The sequence below is a fragment of the Balaenoptera physalus genome (assembly GCF_965194825.1).
Source record: "Balaenoptera physalus genome assembly, chromosome: 20".
Classification (NCBI taxonomy): Eukaryota; Metazoa; Chordata; class Mammalia; order Artiodactyla; family Balaenopteridae; genus Balaenoptera; species Balaenoptera physalus.
The window spans coordinates 9,143,804-9,159,263 of NC_138901.1; the positions used below are offsets into that span (position 1 = coordinate 9,143,804).

General features: G+C 55.4%; 1 long non-coding RNA gene across 1 annotated transcript; it reads right to left on the reverse strand.

Annotated features, from left to right (window-relative positions):
* Positions 1 to 5,188: 5,188 nt before the first annotated feature.
* On the reverse strand, positions 5,189 to 12,903 carry LOC309650857. The gene is made up of 5 exons (XR_014257792.1): positions 11,688 to 12,903; positions 11,513 to 11,603; positions 9,820 to 10,080; positions 9,370 to 9,420; positions 5,189 to 9,161 (listed from the first exon to the last, which is right to left on the reverse strand). It is a non-coding gene; the product is annotated as an uncharacterized lncRNA (long non-coding RNA).
* Between the last annotated feature and the right edge of the window lie 2,557 nt (positions 12,904 to 15,460).

Consider the following 15,460-nt stretch of genomic DNA (forward strand, 5'->3'; position numbering starts at 1 on the left):
TTCACAGTAACACCATGACTTAACCGCTTAAAAAAAATAGTCACTTATATCTCGCATCTCTGTGGATCAAACCCAGAGTGGGCATCCTCAGCTGGGCCCCAGACCCTGTTCTCGAAGGTTCTTGTGGAGGCTTATTGGGCACATCAGCTTTTTTTAGAAAACATTTTATTAAAGTATAATACACATAAAGAAAAGTGTAAAACTACACATCCAACTCCATGAATTTTCACGAAGTAGCACACCCATGTGAGCGACACCAGATCAAGAGGGGAACGTTGCCAACCCCCCAGGTCCCCTCCTGCCTCCTCATGTCACAGACCCCCGCACCTGGACCAACTTGGCTCCCACGCCAGAGACTGATCTTGCCTCTTCTTTTAACTTTCCGTAAAGGGAATTACACTGTACGTATGCTCTTGTGTCTGCGTCTTTCATCCAGCTGGCGGCTATGAGATGCACCCCATGAAGGTGTGGAGTTGCCCCTTGGTTCTCACCGCGGCAGCACGGTCCATCTTGTGAACAAACCACAAGGTACCCATCCTCCGCTGCTGGGCATCTGGCTTTTCCAGTTTGGCTGTTGTGAACGGTGCTATTGTAAACAGTCTTTTGGTGAACATTTGTACACATGTCTTTAGGGCATATGCCTGGAACGGAATTACCGGGTTGTAGGGCAGATGGATGTTTGGCTTTAGCAATACTGCCAGTTGTCAAAAGAGGTTGTACCCACCTCCACTCCCGCCACCGGCGTGGGGGTTCCAGTTGGCCACCCCTTCACCCACACTTGAAGATCAATCTTTTTCATTTTAGCGTGTTTAGGGTATACTTGTATCTCGTTGTGATTTTAATGTGTATTTCCATGATGATTATGAAGTTGAGCACCTTTTTATACGCTTGGTTTTTGTCTTTTTCATATTGATTTGTAGAGGTTCTTTATGTATTTTGCGCACTAAACGTAGATATGGGTGTGGCTATAAATGATAGCGATAGAGATGAACAGAGACTACAAATGCCCTCTCAAACTCTGTCACGGTGATCTTTCTCCTTTATTCCATTAATGCAATGAGTTACTGTGATAGAACTTCCACTGTTAAAACAACTCTCCATTCCTGCAATACTGTAAACCCAACTTGGTCATGATGCATCCTTCCTTTCACACAGCATTGGGTCTGATCTGCCAATGTTTGGTTCAGGACTGTTGTACTCACATTCATGAGCGATGTCAGCCTGTAATTTTCCCTTCTGGACATGACCCTGTAAGTTTAGGGCATCAGGGTTAGACTCATACAGTGAGTCGGTCGGCCCCCCACTCCCTGTGTCCTGCGAGTTAGTGGAAGATTGGTTCGATGGGCACATTAATTGTTGATTCGGGGAAAGGGCCACACAGCTCATCTTTCCAGGCCTGGGGACAGTGTCTGGGGATCCTGAGTCCGTGGCCTCATCTGTCTTCTGAGTATGGGGGAGGGGGACTTAGGGTCTCACCTGACAAACATCCCCGAAATGAACAGGAAGGCGGGGCTGCACCCAGGGGCCCCCTGGAGGCTCTGCTCTGCCGGCTTCCGGATCCTTCCTTCCCTTTCTGCTCCCAGCTCTCCTGCCCTCTTCCTGCTCCCTCTTGCTCTGTCTCCATCTCTCTCTCTCTCTCACTCTCTCTCCCGTCCAGGACCACCCATAGACCTCTCCTCAACACTGTGTGTGTGTGTCTGTGTGTGTGTGTGCGGTCAGCCGCAGTGCCCACTGCTGGAAGATGCTGGATGCTGCTGACCCCGCCCCAGTCACTCACCTGCAGTGGTCGGGGCTCAGGCTTAAGCCTCCTCCAGGCCCCTTCCTGTGGCCCCCACCCTGCCCCCTAGCGGCTGACTCTGCCCCCTCCATCTTCCGGCTCTGCGCTGGAGCTGCAGCCCTGCAGCGCCCTGTGCCGTGTGCTTCAACAGCCTTCCAAGCGCCATGAAAGATTCATGAGGGCAAGTGTGTGTATGTGTCCGGATGTGTGTGTGGGGGTGTGTGTGTGTGTAAAGGCTGGCGCTGGGCTCTGAGCTGGGGGGGAGGGGGGTGGGCAGGCAGGGAGGGCGAGCCCTGGCCATGGGCGGGGAGCTGGGAAGGGCAGCCTGGCACCAGCGCTGGCCACAGAGGAGGGTGCCTCACTGTGGTGCCCCCAAAGTCAGCACATTGCTGCCAAGGGAGGGGGGAGGGGCGCAGGTGTTCCATCTGCGCAGGCACGAGACCTATGCCTTGAATGGCCTTGGCAAGATGTTGACGGCTGTCTTGGAGGCAGTGCCTGGGCAGCCACTGCCTTTTGAAGGGGTTGCTCCCTAAATGCCACTTAAAGGTTTAGCGAGACAGCGTGGGCCGTCACCCAAACACCTGCGTGTGTCTGTAAAAACACAGCTCTCTCAAGGATGTGCTGAAGGTGGAGAGATTAAAGTGAGTGGGCGGGTGCTGCTCCAGGAATAGGGAACCTAGAAAAGGACATGCGTTCCAGAACCTTCCATGCCGGATTCAGGGGGCCGTGATGACAAATAACAGTGCCGCAGGATGGTCCTCCCCATCTCCTGGCTTCCTCATCCCCCAGCGGCCACCCCCCACCCTCAGCAAGACCCCAGGCAGAGGCTGGTGAGGACGAGCGCTCTGGCACTTGCCGGGTGGGGGTCTGCCCTCCCCTTTGGCTGGCCTGTGTGGCTGGTCTGAGAGGCTGGCCCTGAGCAGGGAAGCAGCGGGAGGGGGCCCAAGGCCGGAGCCACCAAGGTCTGACTCATGTGCTAAGGCTAATTTGTGTGATGCTCCTAAACACATCCCTTCACTCCTTCTGTGAAGGGACACAGTCACCCCAAGTGACATGAGCCATTCCTTCCCACCCCGATAGTCCACAGCTCCATGGGATCTGGGATCAGTGGAACAGGCACGTGGCACCAGGGCCCCCCGGGGCCACAGGGGGTGGTGGGACGCTGCCTGCATCCCTGGAGAAGGGTCTCCGTGGGCTTCCCCCGAGCTAGGGGCTTTGCGGGCTCTCAGCAGAACTTGTCTCATCATTACTGTTAATTGCGATAATGAGAATAATAGTGATCATCCTAATCAGAGCCTGGCCGAGTGGGACGGTGGCTGCATTAAGGGAAGCATTAACACTGAGGAGAGGATAGTCTTAGAAACGAGAGGCATTCCCCAGGCTCCAGACCGCTGGGGAAGTGACTGGGGAGGAAACAAAGCCCGCGACCTGGGCCGTAACCGGTGGCCACGGGTTGACACCCGTGCCGGGAGGCCCTAGTGATGGCACCAGTAAACAGGAGGACTTCCTGTCTGGGCTCGGGCGCCGGGGACCTGTGCTGGGCCTTGATCTTATTACTAGAAGCCCCAGGTGCCATGGAATCCCCAAGATCAGCCATCCCGCTGCAACCCCGGGAGCACACCTCCTGCTGGCTTCTGCCCTGGACACCTGTTTGCAAAAGAGATTCTAACAAACTACAGTTTGCCCATGTGGTGGTGGAGAGAGGGAGGCAGGTAAGGATGGGGAGGGAGAGAAGGGAGGTCAGAGAAACTGTGCTGCGGACAAAGTCCGGTTGCTGGAGGGGAAGCTTTGCTTACGCAGGGAGTGGGCTGGTTTTCCGGTGCCTCGCAGACCCCGCGGGCAGAGCTGTGTCAGCCCTCAGGGAGGGTGAGAGCGGGGCTGGCTAGTGTCGGGCAGCAGGTGGTGTGGTCTCTCCGCCTCCTTCTGCCCGGTCGCTGCTCCTGCTTCCTGCTACCTGGCCGGCCCAGCAGGAGGGCGCTGCCCTCAGCAGCTCTGCCCTAGAGCCTGGCCTGATCCAGTGACATCCGTCCCAAGTGCCCAAGACAGAAAGCTGATGGGCGCGACCTGGGTCCAGTTCATCCCTCTCCCAGGCGCCTGTGGCCAGGGGGAGTCATACAGAATCCATGTGGGGTAAGCAGTTAAAGGGTGGGCCCCCGGCATTACGGGCTGGGCTGTTATCCTCGAAGGTGTCTGCTACGTGTCACATCCTATGAGACGTGGAAGGAGGAGTGTGGTCCACGAGGCAGAGGGAAGTCTTACCGGAGGCAGTGGGGGGCCTTCGGGGGAAAGTGAGGGGCGGCCGGGGGAAGATGAGATGAGTTCTGTGGCCCCAGGACCCTGGGAGGGCAGGGAAGGGAGGGAGGGTGGCACTGGGGAAACAGGCTTTAGCTTGATGTCAGGAGGCTTCAAGTAACTAGATGAGCTGAGCCGACTCTCGTGGAAGGGCTGCCTTGGCGAGGCTGGGTCCTGCACCACAGCAAACGTTCAGGTGAACTCACGCCCACCTGCCAGGAACACTGAACAGCAGGGTCCCACGTGGCCTCTGTATGGGTCAGGGGTCTCCAGAGAGACAGAACAACAGGAGAGAGAGAAAGAGAGACAGAGATGAGAGGGAGATTGATTTATTATAAGGAATTGGCTCCCACAGTTATGGGCACCAGGAAGTCCCACCATCTGCCATCTGCAAACCAGAGCCCTAGAAAAGCCAGTGGCGTAAGTTCCAACCTGAGGGCAGGAGGAGACGTGTATCCCAGCTCAACAGTCAGGCAGAGAGAACTCTCCCTTCCTCCACCTTTCTGCTCTACTCAAGCCCTCGAAGGAGTAGGTGATGCCCACCCAAGCTGGGGAAGGCAGTTCGCTTTACCCAGCCCACCAGTTCACATGCTAATCTCTTCTAGAAACACCCTCACAGAAACCCCCAGAAATAACTTTTCACCAGCTCTCTGGGTGCCCCATGACCCAGTCCAGTTGACACATACAGTCAACCATCACAGCCTCTTTGGGCCGCTGCATGGCAACCCTGGGTCCTTCATAGTCCTCACAACCCCGTGTGACCAGGCTCCTGTTCATCCCTCCTGCATCCTCCCTCCAGGCCCTCAGCATCCCTCGGGCCACATTCTCTCCCTTCCAGGGCTGGGCACCTGCTGGTCCCTCCGCCTTGCTCCTACCCACCCTTCACTTTTCATGGTAAGCATCACCTCTTCCAGGGAGCCTCAACTGTTAGGGTCAGAGACCACCCTCTCCTCACCATACCGAACTCTCTCAGGGCGATTTGCAAACTGAGATGAAGGAAAGGAACCAGCAGCTGTGAAACACTGCAGGGGTGGGAGGTGGGACAGTCTAGACAGTGAGGGAGGGTGGCCAGCTCCCTCAGGGCACGGGGCGCTAACACGGCATCCAGGAAAATCAAAATTGTATTTTCAATCTTCCTTTATCAACATGTTACATGATCCTGAAATCATTTAATAAAAGGACAGCAAGATGCAAAGTCCAACTCCAGCGCCTGAGCAGCTTTCAGAAGACTGAGTCCCCCGGTCCACCCAGCCTACCTCCCCGGGCAGGTGGCCACATTGCTGGCCAGAGAAGGGAGTGACAGCTGAGTCCCCGCCGAGCCTCCTTTGCCTGCAGTTGCATCATGACTGAGCCCTGGGTGCCAGCAGGGAGGGGAGACGGAGGAGGAGGAGGAGGCCACAGAGGGAAGGAGGGAGTCGGGGAGGCTGGGGGGTGCGTGCGGGGATAGAGCTCTGCTTCTCATTCCCCGGGGAGGCCGGGATGCTGACGTATGCAGTCAACCCAAATCTAATCTCAGAAAGGAACAATGAAAGTAAAAAGGCTGACCCAACTCCCAGGCTTTTGCATTTTCTGCTTTGAGATCCGCAAGGAATCCCGACATTTGAGGAGTGGTCCCCTGCACCGGCACAACTCCTCGCTCTGAGAGCCTGGCTGGACTCCAGGAAGAAGCGCCCACCCCAGGGAGGCCCCCAAAGCCAGCCAGGCCCCGGGCAGAATCGGCCAGTCTCCCTGGGTTCCTCCTCGGCTCTGTCCTCTGCCCCTTCTCGCCTCAAAAGGAGTGGTGGGCTCCTCCCAGCCGTCTCCCCATCCCACCTCCGCATGGGCCCCTCCAGGTCTAACTGGACCAATTATGATCCTTGGTGAGCAGAAAGCACTCATGGTGGGGACCCCCATCCGAGCCCCAGGCATCCGGCCCCTGCTGAGCGCTCTGCTGCGCCGACCTTCTGCCCCCGTGAGCGGGGGAGCCGTGGCAGGCCAGGCACAGGCCACGCCAAGGAGCCCATCCTGGGGCGTCATTGCAGGCACTTTCACCCCTCCCGTTTCTGTCTTGCCAACAATTCCCATCGGGTCTCTCTGCTTACTGTCCTGTCTGCTTCTGTCTTATGTCACTGCTGTCCAAGAGGGATGGGGAAGCAGGAGTTGTTGGCCTTGTTGAACATGGAACATAGATTCACAAGGGCCAGTGTGTGGCCTGATCGCTGGGGGCTGCAGTCTTTTTTTTTTTTTTTTTTTTTTATTTATTTATTTTTGGCTGTGTTGGGTCTTCGTTTCTGTGCGAGGGCTTTCTCTAGTTGCGGCGAGCGGGGGTCACTCTTCATCGCGGTGCACGGGCCTCTCACTGTCGCGGCCTCTCTTGTTGCGGAGCACAGGCTCCAGACGCGCAGGCTCAGTAGTTGTGGCTCACGGGCCTAGTTGCTCCGCAGCACGTGGGATCTTCCCAGACCAGGGCCCGAACCCGTGTGCCCTGCATCGGCAGGCAGATTCTCAACCACTGCGCCACCAGGGAAGCCCGGGGCTGCAGTCTTAATGCAGAGACCAAGATCCACCCACGTAACATGTACGGGTAGACGGAATAAATAACACCCATCTCAGGGTTATTTTTCAGATGCAGATACATGTGGTTACGAATAATCAGATACAAATTGATTTTAAACCACTACTGAATTCAAAGTAGCTTTTTGTCCTTGTGAGTTTTCTCAACCAATGAATCCTAAAAATAAAAGCACCAGCATGTGAAGATCCTCAAAGAGTTTGACATTAAAATGCAGCTCACAGACTCGAATCTACTCCATGGCAGATCCTTACTTTTTGCTGAAGAAAATGCGGTTCAGGGAGGTTAAGAACCTTCACCAGGGTCACACGGCTTATGAGGATGATGGTGCCTGGACCAACCCAGGTTCTGACCTCAGACCAGGGAATTTTAATCCCTCTGAATCTCCATTCCTCTTCTGTAAAATGGTATTGTTGCAAGGATTCAGTGGAAGGATCCGGGCACAGGGGTTGACACGGTGTCCAGCGCATAGTAGGCACTCGATGAGTGATGAAGATCATTACCATTATTATTATCACTATTGTTATTATAACCTGCAGATTTGTGCATACTCCCCCTGCTTCTAAGGCACACTCACCCTGTGAATCACTGGCCACACACACACATCGGAGCTGGGTGCAATGTGGTCAGGTAGTATGGTCCCCTTTAATGCTACCCATCCCTACCTGCATGTGGGAGCTGAGAAATAAACATCTCTCAGCACAGAGCCCTGGCTGTGAGCTCCATAGCAACCAGTACTTTTCCTACCACGGCTCTGCTCTTTCTGAATTGCCTTCACCTGGGTACAAGTCTGTGTCCCACAACAAAGAGCAAGCAGAAGTGGGATTGAGAACCAGGTGAAGAGTTCACTGGTTACCACTAGTGCTTAACAGAGTAATCAATCAATGGGTGATGGATAGATGGTAGAAAGATGGATGGATGGATGGGTAGGTCAGTGGATGGAAGGATGGTAGATGACGGATGGAAAGATGGATGGATGAATGCATGCATGGATGGATAGATGGATGTGGATGGGTGGGTAGGTGGATGGGTGGATAGATAAATGGATGGACCATTTTCTCAAGATACATCCTGGAACTGAAGAGAGAAAAGGGTTAAGCAAGAGGGTGAAGAAGCCACGCACAATACTTCAGGTAGACTCCAGATGACATCTCCAGAGAAATGGAACACCATGAACAGCTGCCCAGAATTCCAGCATCTGTGTCCACTCTCACAGGTCAGCACTGCCTTGGAGATAAGGATTGGGGGGCAGGTGGGGGACAGAAAGAACCCTGGAACCTCATCCCCGTCCCAGGAGCGAACCACCTTCTGCCCTGAGCAGTGGAAGGCACATGCAGAGAAGGCCAGGCCTGCTTGGCCAGGGAAGGAAGGAGGGACTTGAATGGTGGCTGAAACAACACAGCAGTTGGAAGAAGGGGTTTTCTCTGAAGAGGAACTCCAGGCTCTGGCCCTGGATGAAGGTGGAAGGTCGAGGGTGGGCCTCTCCCATCCCCAGCCCAAGGCCAAGGGCAAACGTCTGGGGCTGTGGAACTGGCCCCATGGCTGCTGCTCCCACGTGGGGAGGGAGTGGGCAGCTGCCTGTAAGCTCATCTTGCTTTCATCTATTTATAACCCGGGATGCTTGTTTTATTTATTTGTTTTCTGGCTCCTGCATCCCAAGATCCTGTGTGCTTTGTTCTTCTGGAAGGAACACAGCTTCGTGGCCTTGGACACTGCCTCCACCTGGGACCCGCACCTTGGTGTGACAACAGAAAGCCACCCACACACTCACACACTCACGTGTGCGTACCCACAAGGTGACCACTCTCGGGTCTGGGTCCTCCCCTCCCTCCCCTCTCTCCCTGTCCCTCGAGCCCGCCCCATCACTCCGAGCCCTAGCCCCTCATCCACCTCTGCTGACCAATGCAAACCTTGTTTTACACAAAAACTTGTCTCTGAAATGTCCACACTGGCGTCTGATTTTGAAAATCAAATGCCTTTAAGGACTGAAGTTTCAGGTCCTTCTGCAGAGGAAACCCTGGAGCAGGTCTTGGAGTAAAGTCAGAAATTCTTTTTGTAAGCAAAGGCCTGGCTGTCCATCATCTGCTGGGAACCCATGGTGGGAACTCAGAGTTTCATCGTCGCCTCTTAGAAACAGTCCATCTTGCGAGCGAATGGGTTTGGGGCCTCGAGTTTTTCCTGCCAGCCCAAAGGGGTCAGTTTTATGGGTTCATGTCCGGGCTCACTGGGGCACCTGGGAGCCAGCCCCCCTGTCTCTCCCCTGGTCCCCTCAGAGCGGGTCGCGGGCGGGTTTGCCTGACCCAGCGCGGGCTCTCCACCCTTTAGCGATGCCTGGGCAGGACCTGGTCCCCGCACGCCTGGGGCTGTCACTCCTTTGGGGAGGGAAGGCAAAGAAGGGACCCTGCCACCGTCAGCAGGGGTGTTGGGGAGAGGCGGGCCCCTCTGGATCCCCGGGGAACCCCGGTGGGAGTGAGTCCTACTTGACGTGGGCACCTTGGGAGCCCCTCTCGCCTCCACCGGGCAGACTCGGACCAGGTCCGGCTGTTGGCAAAATAAAAAGATGCAGTTGTTCTAGAAATGTCATGGATGTCCTTCGTTAGTACTGGACCAGGAGGGCTGTGCGGAAAACCTCACCAGGTGAGAAGCTGAGGCTGAACCTAAAAAGTCCGCGTGAAGTAGGGGCCATGGTGATAGTGCTGGGCAGGGGTGAGCAGACCCAGGTTGCCTCCCCCCCCCCCCGCCCACTAACCACTGGTGGCTTGTACAGCATGTGACAGTCTCTGTGCCTTGGTTTCTGCATCTGTAAAGGAATGGGAGAAAGCTGGACGAGGGTAGCTCCAAGGCCTTCTGAACCTCAGGGTGACGCATGCCGGGTCCCCTCAGCTGCCTTCTGTGCCAGAAGGAGGGGCAGTGGACTGTCTGAGGAGCAGCACAGGGCGGGCCTGGAGCCGCCCACCGCCGTCCGCTCAGCCTCCCCTCCAGAGACCACCTGCCTTCTCCGGGCCCACCTCCAGCCCCCTGAGACTCTCAGCCACAGCCGCCTCCCAGCCCGCCTGGGAGAAGGGCTTCGAAGCTCCTGGCAGGTGGGGGAAGCTTAAAGAACGTCACAAAGATAAGCAGGACTCCTGGGTACCAGAGGGGACAGACACCACATCCTAAGGCCAGCCGGGAAGTGGACACCTGTCACCGCACTCCTCACCTAGCTGGGTGCTGGTGGGGTCCACGCTGGCAGGTCCCCATGCGTTCCGCTGGCCGGGCCGATATGGGGGTCTCAAGATGACGGTGGATGGTCTTGAGGGTCTGAGCCGCAGGACGCATGGAGGCCAGGCAGTCCCCTGAGAATTCCCTGGAGCAGGTCAGTGAAGGCGACATCCAGCCCCTCCACTGCTCTGGGCCCAGAGGAGACAGCTGACTGCCCCTGAGGCCCTCCCAGGTCACGAAGACCCTCGCATCTTCCCGTCTGTGGATGGACAAGCACAGACACATCCACAGGTGCAGGTGACCCAGGGACCCCTGTAGTGGCTGTCCAGGTAGGGGACATGCCAGGGTGGGAGGGTGTTCAAATCTGGCCAGTGAGCCACTGAGACTCAAAGACCCTGGCAGAGGCGTCCTAGGCGGGGAGGTGGAAGGGGCAGTTTGCTCTGGACGGTCAGGGAAGGATTGGGGTGAGCGGTGGCAGCATTGGGGGTGGTATTTAAGGCATTTATACAATAAGCAGGCTTGTTTTTCCTTAGGTCCGCTTACTGAGACCCATAGTTCTGTGTGCACACGCATGTGTGTGACCTACGTGCTTTGGATCATTTCTTTCTCTGCAGAGAAGAAAAATACCAAGATAAACAATCACCCGAGCTTGGCCCCCTCTGGCCAGATCTCCCACTAAAACAATGAAATGCCCAGAGAGCCACCGCTCCCCACCTACCACCCACCCAAGTCTCCCAGGGCCCCCTCCCCACTCCCTTGGAGGAGAGCTCTGCCAGCCTGACAGCCAGGCCCAGGCCGGACCCTGCACACGGAACGGCCAGTGCTATGAGGGCGGATTTCTCCTTTTTCTGGCTGTGACGCTCCAAGAGGCCTCTTTGGGGACCAGCCAGCTGCAACCAGGTAGATCTAGCAGCTGAGCCTCCACAAAAGGGTCCTGAAGGAGAGCTGTCCAGTGCATGTCCCTCCAGGTCTTTTTCCATTATTGTTAAATGACAGTGTGTTCTAGAGGTTAAGAGCCAGGACTTTGGCTCTGATAGGGCTGGGTTCAAATTCTGCTCTGACACTTCTTAGCTGTGTGACTTGGGGCAAGTTACTTAACCTCTCTGTGCCCCATTGTCTTCGGTCTATGGAATGATGGTAATGTCACTATCACCTCCCTGGGTCGACAGGACGGGAGGACATGTAAAGCAACCAGCACGCTGCCCAACACAGATAAGTTATCAGTGATGAAGATATTATTGCCGTTTTTATTTACAGCTTACTATTTAGTGAACAATATCATTCTATTTACAGCAAACTGCACCTAATAGATGACCTGGGCCCAATGCCAGCTTCTAGCCCCGTCCAGTAAGCAGCACTCAGCCTGCCTTGAAGTAGGGCTAAGGGGACTCAAGGCCTCCGCCCTGGCCTGGCCCACCCCTCATCTTCTTCCTCCAAATCCTCAGGCACTGTTGCACATCCACGCTGGGCTGGATGTGGCCTCCACCTGCGGTTTCCCAGATTCAGACATGCCTTCCTCACGGCATGCACTGAAGCTAAAGAGGTAAGTCTTTCTGGGGCTGCCCACATCCCCCTGGAATGGGCTGCCCCTCCCTGGGAAGAGGAAAGGAAACGCTTGCCAGACCTCTAGTCCCTCTTTCTCCATTTACTACTGAGCCCAGAGAGGGTAAGCCACTTGCCCCGAGACATACAGCAAAGCAGTGGCAGAAGATTCTCAGGGTTCTGAGTTCCAGCCTTTGATCTTCTCCACCGGACTAGTTTATAACGGAACTGCTTCATGTCCTGGGGACACGGAGGGTAAAATGAGCCCTCAGAAAATAGTAAAGGCCCCCTCCTCCCTCCTGAGGCCTCCTGAGAGCTGCTCACACATTTCCTGCTGTCTTCATTCTGTGGTCAAAAGCTCATCTCTCTTCTCCACCTGCAGGAAGAGAAGCTGCTCTGCTGGAGAAGACATTAAACCGAGCCGGGGACGGGAGAGGGCATGGGGGGACAGGGCGCTGGGAGAGCTGACAACCTTGCTGAGCAGCCCTGAAAGCCACCAGCCACCTCCACCCTCAGCCTGGAGCCCGGGGTCCTGGGCCAAGCACCTAGGGTGTTGGGCAGGCCTGCTTCTCCCGGCCCGAGCAGGGCCCCAGGGAGCTCTGGCGTTGCCTTCGCTCCCCAGAGGCCTTGGGCATCCCGGGGTGGGGGAAGCTCCTCTCTGCTCAGCAGGCAGCCTCTCGGCAGTCTGGGAGCCTGCGCAGCCTCAGACGACCGTCAGCAGATAAAAATAACTGCGTGGATCCCTCCCCCTCTCCACATCCCTGGACCTTCTGTGGTTCCAAGCCCTGCAGGGGAAGCTCAGGATGCGTGGCCGCAGCTCTGAGTTGGGGAGATAGGCAGGTCAGAGGCATCTAGGGCACCAACTCCCTCACTTCTCTTCCTTGGACCAGTGAGAAAACAGAAGGCTCATTAGCCAGAAGCTGTTTCAGGGTTGTACTCTTATTTGAGCCCTGCAATAGGCCCTTGGGGGAGGCCAGGGCGGGTGTACCCATCCTGCCTGTCAAGTGAAGCGACGGCGTGGGTGCTGCCCCGGCACCCTGTCCTGCGCACACCGGGGGCTTGAGGCAGGTGCCAGCAGCATCGATTCTCTCCTCACTGTCCTTCCTCCAGGAGAAGGTCAGCCAAGTGAGCACCTGGGCAGGGGTGATGGAAGCACTTATAAAGAACATTAGAGAAACAGGTGGAGCCCCATCTTACCAGCTGAGGGGTTGGTTAAAGGAGCGCTCAGGTTTGCGTGGAATCAGGGCTGCCTTCCTGGAAGAGGAGGACTGCGAGCCAGGTTTGGAAGGACAGGCTCCACGACTAACCTCAGTCCTGGCATTAGAGTGTGTACACAGTGCCGCCCGCCCGCTTGCCTGGCAGGGCAGCCTCCTGCCAGATGCCGTTCTGTGTCCTCCAAGAGTTGCTGTCACCTCCGAGGGATCCAACACAAACCGGGCTGGGGCCTGTGTTCGGGGTGACTCTAGGGTGTATCTGAGTGTCATGGGTGAGAAGATGAAACGGCAGTCTTTTCCACTGACTCATTGTCACTTTTCCATTGTGACCTTCTCGTTGCCCCGAGCAGTTTTGAGACTCCAGGAGCCGGGCCTATCAGAAGCCGCAGGTGGGTGGAGCCGCCTCCTGCCCGCAGCAGCTGGGCATGGGAGAAAACCAGGGCCTTCCCGGGACTGGGCACCCCCTCCCTATGGCCTCTGCCGGCAGCGTGGATTCCCGAATAATCTCTGGGTCCCAGATCCATGGCTCAGGGGAGGAGAAGCTGTCCACAAGCACCACCGGCCTCTGCATACACACACACACACACACACACACACACACACACACACACACACACACACACGCACACACAAGTCTGGGCGGGAGGCCCTCCTTGGCTGAGGAAAAAGGGAAGGGCAGACACCATGTCTGGGAGTCATATCAGTCAGGAGCCCCCATAAGAGCAGCAAACTAAGTCCCAGGTGCTGGGTGGACCTCATTTAAGTCTGGAAAAAAAGGGGATTCCGAGGAGGGCCAAAGCAGGCAGCCAGCTACAGGGCTACGAGCCCACAGAGCCCGCCGTACAGACCAGGAAGCTCCGCAGGCCGGGCCCCGGATGCCAGGGAGGCTGGGTCCCTGGGGAGGGCCCTGGGGAGGCCTGGGGGACCCTCCCGGCCCACAGCACTTTCCTTAGGGATGTTTAGCCTCTCAGAGCTGTTTCCTAATTATCAGGTAAGGAGACGGTGTCCAGACTTGAAGCCAGCTGGCCCACTTGGGAACCGTCTTGCCCCATCAGCTTTGGACTTTACAGCCCGCAGGCCTCTCGATGGAGGAGGGTGTCACCTCCACCTGAAAGGCCTTTCTGAGAAGAGCCAGGGACAGCCAGCTGTCTGCACGAGGAGAATGGAAACAATAGCCCAGATTGCGCAAGCCCACAAGTCCACTCTGTCTCCATCACCTGTCCTTGGGCTGAGCGCCGTGACCATTGGCCCATTGGGCCCCCTCCCAGGCTGTCTGTGAACTTCTGTGAGCCCAGGCCTTACAACGAAGCCCATTGTCTTTCTTTAAAAAGCAATAGTAGGGGCTTCGCTGGCGGTCCAGTGGTTAAGACTGTGCTTCCACTGCAGGGGGCACAGGTTTGATCCCTGGTCAGGGAGCTAAGATTCCACGTGCCGGGCAACACAGCCAAAAAAAAAAAAAGCAACAGTAATGGATAAACATCATATTTAATCTGTGGTCCATCCAGACAATGGAATATTATTAAGAGATTAAAAGAAATGACCGATCAAGTCATGAAAATACATGGAAGAAACTTAAATGCATGTTGCTAAGTGAAAGAAGCCAGTCTGAAAAGGCTACAGACTGATTCCAAATATATGATATTCTGGAAAAGGCAACACTATGGAGACAGTAAAAAGGTCAGTGGTCACCAGGGGTTAGCAGGGAGGGAGGGATGAATAGACAAAACACAGATAATTTTTAGGGCAGTGAAACTATTCTGTATGATACTGTAAGGGTGGGTACATTTGTCACACAAATACCATCTGTTTGTCAAAACCTGTAGAATGTACAACAGCCAGTGAACCTTAATGTAAACACTGGACTCTAGTTAATAATGCTGTCTCAATATTGGTTCAGTTATAACAAGCGTACCACACTAACGTAAGATGCCAATAATACAGGAAACTGTGTCTGTCTGTCTGTATGTCTGTCTGTGTGCTGGGAGTAGGAGGTCCATGAGAGGTCTCTTTACTTGCAGCTCAATTTTTCTGTAAACCTAAAACTGCTCTTTTAAAAAGTTTATTAATTAAATAATAATAACAAATTTACATGCAGCACATGTTTTGTTATGTTCCTGTATTAACTATAGTTTCTTATTTTCTATATTCTTGATGCTCTGGTATCCGGGGCCTTGCTGACCCTGGAGGGCCTGCCCCTCCCAGGGCGGGCTAATTCCTGGAGATAATTTCCAGGGAGCCCGTCTTTCATGTACAAACCAACAAGCCCAGAGCCCACATCCCCCTCCTCTATGGGGCTCTCACACTCAGGGCCACCATCCACCTGCCCTAATCACCCTAGTACCAGGTGCCTGACACCTCGGGACAGCACCTGTGCCCAGGGCCCTCTGCAGTTATTCAGAGTAGCCAATCCTAAGCCTGCTCACCAGGCCTCACCTGTTCCTTCCCACGGAAAGCACAATACACGCTCTTGCCCACATTTTTCCACTCCCCTGCCTCCTGACCAACCTTGGTGCTTCCCTGTGTGGCCCTGCGTGGCGCAGAGTGCCCCTTCCTCCTGGGAACTGTGAGTAACAACTCTCTTTTTGGTGGCAGTCAGCTCCTAATCTGTTGGGCTCTCCATCCTTGAATAATAAGAAAGCCTACATCTTAAAGCAGTGCGGACCCGGGGACCAGCACACTGTGAGGCCCTGGACAGTGTATCCACCAGGACTCCAGTTGCAAACGTGACCTTGGCTTAGTTTCCAGGGCAGCACCAATAGACCCTAAACAGAAAGCAGCTTCAACCTGCAGGGTAATAACAAGACCCACGCTCTCTGGAGCTCCTGGGAGGTGGGAGCAGGGGTGGAGATCCCCCCGCTTCATTTCCCAGGTGAGTAAACTGAG